General features: G+C 39.8%; 1 protein-coding gene across 2 annotated transcripts in view; it reads right to left on the bottom strand.

The window, feature by feature from the left end:
• Positions 1-11,960, bottom strand: part of stra6 (signaling receptor and transporter of retinol STRA6) — a 173,720-nt gene extending 161,760 nt beyond the window's left edge. For both annotated transcript variants that reach the window (XM_064990227.1, XM_064990225.1), the window contains exon 1: positions 11,852-11,960. The gene's annotated coding sequence lies outside the window, so the exon portion shown is untranslated. The remainder of the gene's footprint in view (positions 1-11,851) is intronic.
• Between the last annotated feature and the right edge of the window lie 1,664 nt (positions 11,961-13,624).

Genomic DNA, 13,624 nt, shown 5'->3' with positions numbered 1-13,624 from the left:
AACAGTAACATACAGCAGTAATCTCAACAGTAACCTACAGCAGTAATCTACAACAGTAATCTCTACAGTAACCTACAACAGTAATCTACAACAGTAATCTCTACAGTAACCTACAACAGTAATCTACAACAGTAATCTCTACAGTAACCTACAACAGTAATCTCAACAGTAATCTACAACAGTAATCTCAACAGTAATCTACAACAGTAATCTACAACAGTAATCTACAACAGTAATCTCTACAGTAACCTACAACAGTAATCTACAACAGTAATCTCTACAGTAACCTACAACAGTAATCTAAACAGTAATCTACAACAGTAATCTCTACAGTAACCTACAACAGTAATCTACAACAGTAATCTCTACAGTAACCTACAACAGTAATCTCTACAGTAACCTACAACAGTAATCTCAACAGTAATCTATAACAGTAATCTCTACAGTAACCTACAACAGTAATCTACAACAGTAATCTCTACAGTAACCTACAACAGTAATCTCTACAGTAACCTACAACAGTAACCTACAGCAGTAATCTGTACAGTAATCTACAACAGTAATCTCATCAGTAACATACAGCAGTAATCTGTACAGTAACCTACAGCAGTAATCTCAACAGTAACCTACAGCAGTAATCTGTACAGTAACCTACAGCAGTAATCTCAACAGTAACCTACAGCAGTAATCTGTACAGTAACATACAGCAGTAATCTGTACAGTAACCTACAGCAGTAATCTCAACAGTAACCTACAGCAGTAATCTGTACAGTAACCTACAGCAGTAATCTCTACAGTAACCTACAACAGTAATCTCAGCAGTAACCTACAACAGTAATCTCAACAGTGACCTACAGCAGTAATCTCAACAGTAACCTGCAACAGTAATCTATACAGTAACCTACAACAGTAATCTACAACAGTAATCTCTACAGTAACCTACAACAGTAATCTCAACAGTAATCTACAACAGTAATCTACAACAATAATCTACAACAGTAATCTCTACAGTAACCTACAGCAGTAATCTCAACAATAATCTACAGCAGTAATCTCTACAGTAACCTACAACAGTAATCTCAACAGTAATCTACAACAGTAATCTCTACAGTAACCTACAACAGTAATCTCTACAGTAACCTACAGCAGTAATCTCTACAGTAACCTACAGCAGTAATCTCAACAGTAACCTACAACAGTAATCTACAACAGAAACCTACAACAGTAATCTCATCAGTAACATACAGCAGTAATCTCAACGGTAACCTAAAACAGTAATCTCTACAGTAACCTCAACAGTAACCTACAACAGTAATCTCAACAGTAATCTACAACAGTAACCTACAACAGTAATCTCTACAGTAACCTACAACAGTAATCTCTACAGTAACCTACAGCAGTAATCTCTACAGTAATCTACAACAGAAACCTACAACAGTAATCTCATCAGTAACATACAGCAGTAATCTCAACAGTAACCTACAGCAGTAATCTCTACAGTAACCTACAGCTGTAATCTCTTCCATAACCTACAGCAGTAATCTACAACAGTAATCTCAACAGTAATCTTCAACAGTAACCTACAACAGTAATCTCAACAGTAACCTACAACAGTAATCTCCAACAGTAATCTCCAACAGTAATCTACAACAGTAATCTCGACAGTAATCTACAACAGTAATCTCAACAGTAATCTTCAACATTAATCTACAACAGTAATCTCCAAAAATATTCTACAACAGTAATCTCAACAGTAACCTACAACAGTAATCTCAACAGTAACCTACAACAGTAATCTCCAACAGTAATCTCCAACAGTAATCTACAACAGTAATCTCGACAGTAATCTACAACAGTAACCTACAACAGTAATCTCAACAGTAATCTACAACAGTAATCTCAACAGTAACCTACAAAAGTAATCTCAACAGTAACCTACAACAGTAATCTTAACAGTAATCTACAACAGTAATCTCAACAGTAATCTTCAACAGTAATCTACAACAGTAATCTCAACAGTAACCTACAACAGTAATCTCCAAAAGTAATCTACCACAGTAATCTCAACAGTAACCTACAACAGTAATCTCAACAGTAACCTACAACAGTAATCTCCAACAGTAATCTCCAACAGTAATCTACAACAGTAATCTCGACAGTAATCTACAACAGTAATCTCAACAGTAACCTACAACAGTAATCTCAACAGTAACCTACAACAGTAATCTCCAACAGTAATCTCCAACAGTAATCTACAACAGTAATCTCGACAGTAATCTACAACAGTAATCTCAACAGTAACCTACAACAGTAATCTCGACAGTAATCTACAACAGTAATCTACAACAGTAATCTACAACAGTAATCTCGACAGTAATCTACAACAGTAATCTCCAACAGTAATCTACAACAGTAATCTCGACAGTAATCTACAACAGTAATCTCAACAGTAACCTACAACAGTAATCTCGACAGTAATCTACAACAGTAATCTACAACAGTAATCTACAACAGTAATCTCAACAGTAACCTACAAAAGTAATCTCAACAGTAACCTACAACAGTAATCTCAACAGTAATCTACAACAGTAATCTACAACAGTAATCTCAACAGTAATCTACAACAGTAATCTACAACAGTAATCTACAACAGTAATCTCAACAGTAACCTACAACAATAATCTCAACAGTAATCTACAACAGTAATCTCAACAGTAATCTTCAACAGTAATCTACAACAGTAATCTCAACAGTAACCTACAACAGTAATCTCCAAAAGTAATCTACCACAGTAATCTCAACAGTAACCTACAACAGTAATCTCAACAGTAACCTACAACAGTAATCTCCAACAGTAATCTCCAACAGTAATCTACAACAGTAATCTCGACAGTAATCTACAACAGTAATCTCAACAGTAACCTACAACAGTAATCTCAACAGTAATCTACAACAGTAATCTCAACAGTAACCTACAAAAGTAATCTCAACAGTAACCTACAACAGTAATCTCAACAGTAATCTACAACAGTAATCTCAACAGTAATCTACAACAGTAATCTACAACAGTAATCTCAACAGTAATCTACAACAGTAATCTACAACAGTAATCTCAACAGTAATCTACAACAGTAATCTACAACAGTAATCTCAACAGTAATCTCAACAGTAATCTACAACAGTAATCTACAACAGTAATCTCAACAGTAATCTACAACAGTAATCTACAACAGTAATCTCAACAGTAATTTACAACAGTAATCTACAACAGTAATCTCAACAGTAATCTCAACAGTAATCTACAACAGTAATCTACAACAGTAATCTCAACAGTAATCTACAACAGTAATCTACAACAGTAATCTCAACAGTAATCTCAACAGTAATCTACAACAGTAATCTCAACAGTAATCTACAACAGTAATCTACAACAGTAATCTACAACAGTAATCTCAACAGTAACCTACAACAATAATCTCAACAGTAATCTACAACAGTAATCTACAACAGTAATCTCAACAGTAACCTACAACAGTAATCTCAACAGTAATCTACAACAGTAATCTCAACAGTAACCTACAAAAGTAATCTCAACAGTAACCTACAACAGTAATCTCAACAGTAATCTACAACAGTAATCTACAACAGTAATCTCAACAGTAATCTACAACAGTAATCTACAACAGTAATCTACAACAGTAATCTCAACAGTAACCTACAACAATAATCTTCAACAGTAATCTACAACAGTAATCTCAACAGTAATCTTCAACAGTAATCTACAAAAGTAATCTCAACAGTAACCTACAACAGTAATCTCAACAGTAATCTACAACAGTAATCTACAACAGTAATCTCAACAGTAATCTACAACAGTAATCTACAACAGTAATCTACCACAGTAATCTCAACAGTAACCTACAACAGTAATCTCAACAGTAACCTACAACAGTAATCTCCAACAGTAATCTCCAACAGTAATCTACAACAGTAATCTCGACAGTAATCTACAACAGTAATCTCAACAGTAACCTACAACAGTAATCTCAACAGTAATCAACAACAGTAATCTCAACAGTAACCTACAAAAGTAATCTCAACAGTAACCTACAACAGTAATCTCAACAGTAATCTACAACAGTAATCTACAACAGTAATCTCAACAGTAATCTACATCAGTAATCTACAACAGTAATCTCAACAGTAATCTCAACAGTAACCTACAACAATAATCTCAACAGTAATCTACAACAGTAATCTACAACAGTAATCTACAACAGTAATCTCAACAGTAACCTACAACAGTAATCTCTACAGTAACCTACAACAGTAATCTCAACAGTAATCTCAACAGTAACCTACAGCAGTAATCTCAACAGCACTATCAACAAGGCAGGTCCAACATGGCCTAGTTTTCTTGCAGCTGGACTACTGTTCAGACGTGTGGTCAGATGCTACAAAGAGGTTATCACTGAGCTGTCTGTTTGAACAACTGGCACACAGCTTGGACACCCGACATACCCCACAAGACATGCCACCAGAGGTCTGTTTGAACAACTGGCACACAGCTTGGACACCCAACATACCCCACAAGACATGCCACCAGCGGTCTGTTTAAACTACTGACACACAGCTCAGACACCCAACATACCCCACAAGACATGCCACCAGAGGTCTGTTTAAACTACTGGCACACAGCTCAGACACCCAACATACCCCACAAGACATGCCACCAGAGGTCTGTTTAAACTACTGGCACACAGCTCAGACACCCAACATACCCCACAAGACATGCCACCAGAGGTCTCTTCACAATCCCCAAGTCCAGAACAGACTATGAGAGGTGTGCAGTACTACATAGAGCCATGACTACATGGAACTCTATTCCACAGTACTACATAGAGCCATGACTACATGGAACTCTATTCCACAGTACTACATAGAGCCAAGACTACATGGAACTCTATTCCACAGTACTACATAGAGCCATGACTACATGGAACTCTATTACACAGTACTACATAGAGCCATGACTACATGGACCTCTATTCCACAGTACTACATAGAGCCATGACTACATGGAACTCTATTCCACAGTACTACATAGAGACATGACTACATGGAACTCTATTCCACAGTACTACATGAGCCATGACTACATGGAACTCTATTCCACAGTACTACATAGAGCCATGACTACATGGAACTCTATTCCACAGTACTACATGAGCCATGACTACATGGAACTCTATTCCACAGTACTACATAGAGACATGACTACATGGAACTCTATTCCACAGTACTACATAGAGCCATGACTACATGGAACTCTATTCCACAGTACTACATAGAGCCATGACTACATGGAACTCTATTCCACAGTACTACATAGAGCCATGACTACATGTAACTCTATTCCACAGTACTACATAGAGACATGACTACATGGAACTCTATTCCACAGTACTACATAGAGCCATGACTACATGGAACTCTATTCCACAGTACTACATAGAGCCATGACTACATGGAACTCTATTCCACAGTACTACATGAGCCATGACTACATGGAACTCTATTCCACAGTACTACATAGAGCCATGACTACATGGAACTCTATTCCACAGTACTACATAAATCCATGACTACATGGAACTCTATCCCACAGTACTACTTAGAGCCATGACTACATGGAACTCTATTCCACAGTACTACATAGAGCCATGACTACATGGAACTCTATTCCACAGTACTACATAGAGCCATGACTACATGGAACTCTATTCCACAGTACTACATAGAGCCAAGACTACATGGAACTCTATTCCACAGTACTACATAGAGCCATGACTACATGGAACTCTATTCCACAGTACTACATAGAGCCATGACTACATGGAACTCTATTCCACAGTACTACATAGAGACATGACTATATGGAACTCTATTCCACAGTACTACTTAGAACCATGACTACATGGAACTCTATTCCACAGTACTACATAGAGCCATGACTACATGGAACTCTATTCCACAGTACTACATAGAGACATGACTACATGGAACTCTATTCCACAGTACTACATAGAGCCATGACTACATGGAACTCTATTCCACATCAAGTAACTGATGCAGCATGAGAATCAGATTTAAAAGCAGGTAAAATACACCTCATGGAACAGCGGGGACTGTGAAGCAACACAAACCGTTACAATAGGCCCAGACACATGCATACACACACATGAACATATACGCACTAAACACACATGTACACATGGATTTTGAGTTGTAGATATTTTGGGGTAGAGTATGGGCCTGAGGGTAGACACGTAATATGTTGTTAAATCTGTTGTCAATATCTTGTATTTTTTTTTATTTTATTGTTTAAACTGCCTTAATTTTGCTGGACCACAGGAAGAGTAGCTGCTGCCTTGGCAGGAACTAATGGGGATCCATAATAAACCCCAGGAAGAGTAGCTGCTGCCTTGGCAGGAACTAATGGGGATCCATAATAAACCCCTGGAAGAGTAGCTGCTGCCTTGGCAGGAACTAATGGGGATCCATAATAAACCCCAGGAAGAGGAGCTGCTGCCTTGGCAGGAACTAATGGGGATCCATAATAAACCCCAGGAAGAGTAGCTGCTGCCTTGACAGGAACTAATGGGGATCCATAATAAACCCCAGGAAGAGTAGCTGCTGCCTTGGCAGGAACTAATGGGGATCCATAATAACCCCCAGGAAGAGTAGCTGCTGCCTTGGCAGGAACTAATGGGGATCCATAATAAACCCCAGGAAGAGTAGCTGCTGCCTTGACAGGAACTAATGGGGATCCATAATAAACTCCAGGAAGAGTAGCTGCTGCCTTGCAGGAACTAATGGGGATCCATAATAAACCCCAGGAAGAGTAGCTGCTGCCTTGGCAGGAACTAATGGGGATCCATAATAAACCCCAGGAAGAGTAGCTGCTGCCTTGGCAGGAACTAATGGGGATCCATAATAAACCCCAGGAAGAGTAGCTGCTGCCTTGCAGGAACTAATGGGGATCCATAATAAACCCCAGGAAGAGTAGCTGCTGCCTTGGCAGGAACTAATGGGGATCCATAATAAACCCCAGGAAGAATAGCTGCTGCCTTGCCAACAGGAACTAATGGGGATCCATAATAAACCCCTGTCACAAGAGACCAGTTCTAATGAAATGGAATAGCCTACAGGTTTTTTTCTAGCAGTGATTAAGGGACATCCTTTCAAAGCAGTGAACACGCGCCACACTGTTAAAAACCTCTTGAAGCCAATGTGGCACAATACTACTAAATAGGATCCAGGCTTTATCTATAAGAGGGAATCTGATTTAAATGGACCCTGTGTTGCTGTGGATTCAGACAGGCACAATTTCACTATTGTATCAACAGGGGGTGGGCTCAATTAAAATGGTCAATTCCGGAAGTAAACACAAATAACAATTGAATAATTTTAAAAAAGGGCATTGATTTTCAATGACTTCTTTAAGAAAGTTTATCAACTTCTGAATTCCCTCCCCCGATTGTAATAGAGCCTAACCCTGGTATCAGCTTGGCTTCAAGGCTAGTGAAGTGTCTATAAGATAGATGCTCCTTCTAATGGCTTCATATCCACCATCATCACTCAGTCAGGGCCCCTGCTCGGGGTCTCTGGTGAACCCTTAGGGACCCCTTAACATCCTCCTCGGTCTCCATGGTGTCAATGGGACACCGAGTTTAACACAGCAAAGCTTTTCAACTGTGGATGAGACAGGGGACAGAAACAGCTGTCCTCTCATTAAAACAGGAGATCAGATGTCCATCTGTCCTGTCATTAAAACAGGAGATCAGATGTCCATCTGTCCTGTCATTAAAACAGGAGATCAGATGTCCATCTGTCCTCTCATTAAAACAGGAGATCAGATGTCCATCTGTCCTCTCATTAAAACAGGAGATCAGATGTCCATCTGTCCTCTCATTAAAACAGGAGATCAGATGTCCATCTGTCCTCTCATTAAAACAGGAGATCAGATGTCCATCTGTCCTGTCATTAAAACAGGAGATCAGATGTCCACCTGTCCTCTCATTAAAACAGGAGATCAGATGTCCAGCTGTCCTGTCATTAAAACAGGAGATCAGATGTCCATCTGTCCTCTCATTAAAACAGGAGATCAGATGTCCATCTGTCCTGTCATTAAAACAAGAGATCAGATGTCCATCTGTCCTGTCATTAAAACAGGAGATCAGATGTCCATCTGTCCTGTCATTAAAACAGGAGATCAGATGTCCATCTGTCCTGTCATTAAAACAGGAGATCAGACGTCCATCTGTCCTGTCATTAAAACAGGAGATCAGATGTCCATCTGTCCTGTCATTAAAACAGGAGATCAGATGTCCATCTGTCCTGTCATTAAAACAGGAGATCAGATGTCCATCTGTCCTGTCATTAAAACAGGAGATCAGATGTCCATCTGTCCTGTCATTAAAACAGGAGATCAGACGTCCATCTGTCCTGTCATTAAAACAGGAGATCAGATGTCCATCTGTCCTCTCATTAAAACAGGAGATCAGATGTCCATCTGTCCTGTCATTAAAACAGGAGATCAGATGTCCATCTGTCCTGTCATTAAAACAGGAGATCAGATGTCCATCTGTCCTCTCATTAAAACAGGAGATCAGATGTCCATCTGTCCTGTCATTAAAACAGGAGATCAGATGTCCATCTGTCCTCTCATTAAAACAGGAGACCAGATGTCCATCTGTCCTGTCATTAAAACAGGAGATCAGATGTCCATCTGTCCTCTCATTAAAACAAGAGATCAGATGTCCATCTGTCCTGTCATTAAAACAGGAGATCAGATGTCCATCTGTCCTGTCATTAAAACAGGAGATCAGATGTCCATCTGTCCTGTCATTAAAACAGGAGATCAGATGTCCATCTGTCCTGTCATTAAAACAGGAGATCAGATGTCCATCTGTCCTCTCATTAAAACAGGAGATCAGATGTCCATCTGTCCTCTCATTAAAACAGGAGATCAGATGTCCATCTGTCCTGTCATTAAAACAGGAGATCAGATGTCCATCTGTCCTGTCATTAAAACAGGAGATCAGATGTCCATCTGTCCTGTCATTAAAACAGGAGATCAGATGTCCATCTGTCCTCTCATTAAAACAGGAGATCAGATGTCCATCTGTCCTCTCATTAAAACAGGAGATCAGATGTCCATCTGTCCTGTCATTAAAACAGGAGATCAGATGTCCATCTGTCCTGTCATTAAAACAGGAGATCAGATGTCCATCTGTCCTCTCATTAAAACAGGAGATCAGATGTCCATCTGTCCTGTCATTAAAACAGGAGATCAGATGTCCATCTGTCCTGTCATTAAAACAGGAGATCAGATGTCCATCTGTCCTCTCATTAAAACAGGAGATCAGATGTCCATCTGTCCTCTCATTAAAACAAGAGATCAGATGTCCATCTGTCCTGTCATTAAAACAGGAGATCAGATGTCCATCTGTCCTGTCATTAAAACAGGAGATCAGATGTCCATCTGTCCTGTCATTAAAACAGGAGATCAGATGTCCATCTGTCCTGTCATTAAAACAGGAGATCAGATGTCCATCTGTCCTCTCATTAAAACAGGAGATCAGATGTCCATCTGTCCTCTCATTAAAACAGGAGATCAGATGTCCATCTGTCCTGTCATTAAAACAGGAGATCAGATGTCCATCTGTCCTGTCATTAAAACAGGAGATCAGATGTCCATCTGTCCTGTCATTAAAACAGGAGATCAGATGTCCATCTGTCCTCTCATTAAAACAGGAGATCAGATGTCCATCTGTCCTCTCATTAAAACAGGAGATCAGATGTCCATCTGTCCTGTCATTAAAACAGGAGATCAGATGTCCATCTGTCCTGTCATTAAAACAGGAGATCAGATGTCCATCTGTCCTCTCATTAAAACAGGAGATCAGATGTCCATCTGTCCTGTCATTAAAACAGGAGATCAGATGTCCATCTGTCCTGTCATTAAAACAGGAGATCAGATGTCCATCTGTCCTCTCATTAAAACAGGAGATCAGATGTCCATCTGTCCTCTCATTAAAACAGGAGATCAGATGTCCATCTGTCCTCTCATTAAAACAGGAGATCAGATGTCCATCTGTCCTGTCATTAAAACAGGAGATCAGATGTCCATCTGTCCTGTCATTAAAACAGGAGATCAGATGTCCATCTGTCCTCTCATTAAAACAGGAGATCAGATGTCCATCTGTCCTGTCATTAAAACAGGAGATCAGATGTCCATCTGTCCTCTCATTAAAACAGGAGATCAGATGTCCATCTGTCCTCTCATTAAAACAAGAGATCAGACGTCCATCTTGTGGATGAGACAGGGGACAGAAATAGCTGTCCTCTCATTAAAACAGACATGTTCAGAGTTGAATTGGATAAACACCCTAAAGAAAATGTTAAGCGTTTTGTAACGGCATAATGTATCACTAACATAAAATTGGTATTCAGATGTAGGCTTATCTCACTACATATTTGGTTATTATTAATACGATGGTCTGGGTATTTACCTTTGTAGATTAGTGAAAACTAAATTGAACCCGTTTTGTATAATTACTAACGCTTGTACAGACAGGCCAACAGAGAAAGGGTTTCATCAAAGGCATTCTCTCTCTCTGCTCTCGATAGCGATCCTCTCTATATGAGCCACATTACAATTCCCACCAAGTGGGTGAACCCTAGTGGTGTAGGGTGTTGGACTTTCATGCCAGAGACCTGAGTTCGCTTCCTGTTCGCTACAATATTCTGTATTATGTTTGATAAAGACACCATCTTCCAGAGCCTTTGATATGTCCGGTGGTTTGATCTCAGATCTCTCTCTCCTTCCTGTAACAATGGCTCTTTCAGCTTGGCACCTGTCTGCCTCACATTCCTGTCCACGACACAGGTGAGGGAACCATTTGTGTCCTGCTGCCTGAGGGAAATAGAACCCTGGTTTTCACATGAATCCCTCTTTCCCACACAAGTAGAGACATGTTGCAATTTGAGTCATTTTATTTTTGATGACATGGAATCGTAATCTCAATTGTAGTAGGTCTGCTCTGCCATGCATGATTTAAAAAATATGGAAATCATTCAATTGTGATGCGCATTTTCTCGTCGGGAGTACAGCATCGGCGCATGTTGAGCCTAATTGAAACGTTAATAAATGATCCCATTATCTCACCCGAAATAAGCTCTGAATACAGAACAAGTAGTAAAAGAGGCGTAAATGAGATGGTCCGCGCCTCATACCAAATCACACGTTGGGAAGAAAATAAGAGCAAACATTTTATTGTCGTGGGAAAGGTAAAGACGTGATCAAATATTTATTATTTTATAAGTTACAATTATATCCTACTGATATCTCCAATTGTGTTTTTTAATTACCAAAACTATTTCCCATAACGGAAGCCTATAAAAAAACGAAATAGGTTTTGCACAAAAAACCTGTAGCCAGTCTGCATGAGACAGGAGGCGAAGAGCCATTGACAGACTGTTCTTATCAGATCAAGTTGGCACATTTTCATAACAGTCCTGCACTTGGAATTTATTCTAAATATTTGTTGTGTAGCAGTGGATAATATCTGATTTATTACAAGCAGTTTTGATTGATACACTTTCAGAGTTCATTTGCACTTAGAATTAAATAAAACGTCTGACATGCCCTTGTCCCAAAGAAACACATAATTTGAACCTTGAATATGAAACCATATTGTAGTTGTGCCACTGTCCATATGACATTGTACACAGTAAAATGCAATGAATGAAGTCTACTATAGAATCATGTAGTCAAGGAAATTACCTTTTAATATCCTGGACCCCTCTCTTCCCCCCCTTGTGATGTTCTCTTGGTTTGGACAGCATGAAATAATTATCCCTAATATGACCAAGAGGTAAATCCTCCACGCCTGGCAAACAACTCCCACATGGCAAAGCCAATCAATGATTAGATACACAAAACAAAACCCCTTCAAGAGCAATAAGTCTGAAGTGTCCCAAAATGACACACTAGTCCTTGTGTAGTGCACTACTTCACCCTATGGGCTCTGATCAAAAGTAGTGCACTAGATTTGGAATAGGGTGCCATTTGGGATGGAGTCTTGATGTTATCTGAACCTGAGAAGGTCCAGTAATCTCTTTGGGACTTTGACCGATCTTCTTGTAGTGGGACACAACAGCTTAGCTCTGTGCCGTTGGGCAAGCGCCTGTGTCCCAAATGACTCCCTATTCCCTATTGAGCGCACTACTTTTGACCAGGGCCCATAGGGCCCATAGGGAATAGGGTGCCGTTTGGGATGTAGTCAACAACAGTTGAAAGTACAGCAGGACGAAGGAATGTACACTACACGGCCAAAAGTATGTGGCCACCCCTTCAAATGAGTGAATTCGGCTATTTCAGCCACACCTGTGCTGACAGGTGTATAAAATCTAGGACACAGCCATGAAATCTCCATAGACAAACATTGGCAGTAGCATGGCCTTACTTGAAAAGCTCAGTGACTTTCAAAATGGCACCATTATAGGATGCCACCTTTCCAACAATTTCAGTTTGTTAAATTTCTACACTGCTAGAGCTGCCCCCTGGTCAACTGTAAGTGCTGTTATTGTGAAGTGGAAACGTCTCGGAGCAACAACGGCTCAGTCACAAAGTGGTAGACCACACAAACTCACAGAACGGGACCGCCGAGTGCTGAAGCGCGTAGTGTGGATAAATGTTTGATTTTATTAAATAGTCACCATTTTACCAGAAGTATTGGGACAAATTCACTGTGTATTATATTGGATTATTTTATTGAGTTTATTAGATTTTTAAGAAATGATTTTAGCAAATTTCTTTTCTTACTTAAATAAAACCTCATTGTTGTTTGTTAAGGGCTTTTAAGTAAGCATTTTACCTTTGGAATTCGGCATAGGAGACAAATATAATTTGATCTGATTTTAAACACTATTATTGCACAACAAGAGAGTCCATACAATGTATTGTGTGACTTGTTAAGCACACTACTGAACTTATTTAGGCTTGCTATACAAAGGGGTTGAATACTTATTGACTGAAGATATTTCAGCTTTTCATCTTATTGTAGGGTAGTGTGTGGAACAAGTCAAGTGGTGTGAATACTTCCTGAAGGCACTGTATCTTGTGGAAGTGGCTGAACTCACACAGCAGAGCTGGTTTTATGATTCTATTTGCTTTAGCCAGCATTGTCTGAGACAGCTAGTGAAATTCCATGGTGTGTTTACCTTCCAGACCACAGCAGCGTTGGCCCTGGTCTCTAGCTGCAGCAACAAGAGATCACACATCCCTCCAGTGGTCATAGTAACTCTCAGGATCAATCACACAAGCCAGTCTTACAGAAAAAAGTGTTCTCTCGTCTCCTCTGGTCTTGTCTCCTTTCCTCTGGTCTCATCTCGTCTCCTCTATACTATAATGCAGAGGACAGGAGAGGAGTAAAAGTGAAGGAGAAGGTTCTGGATCTTGTGGTTGAGTTGGTCAACGTTCTGTTAAACCAGGTGGGTCGGAATGTTCTGGTCATGACCGAGGAGAACCCTCTACTAGAACACGAGAACACCAGAA

This window comes from Oncorhynchus masou, chromosome 15 (genome assembly GCF_036934945.1).
Source record: "Oncorhynchus masou masou isolate Uvic2021 chromosome 15, UVic_Omas_1.1, whole genome shotgun sequence".
NCBI lineage: Eukaryota > Metazoa > Chordata > Actinopteri > Salmoniformes > Salmonidae > Oncorhynchus > Oncorhynchus masou.
Note: the sequence above shows the minus strand (reverse complement) of the source record. Positions and strands in the feature narration are given on the sequence as shown.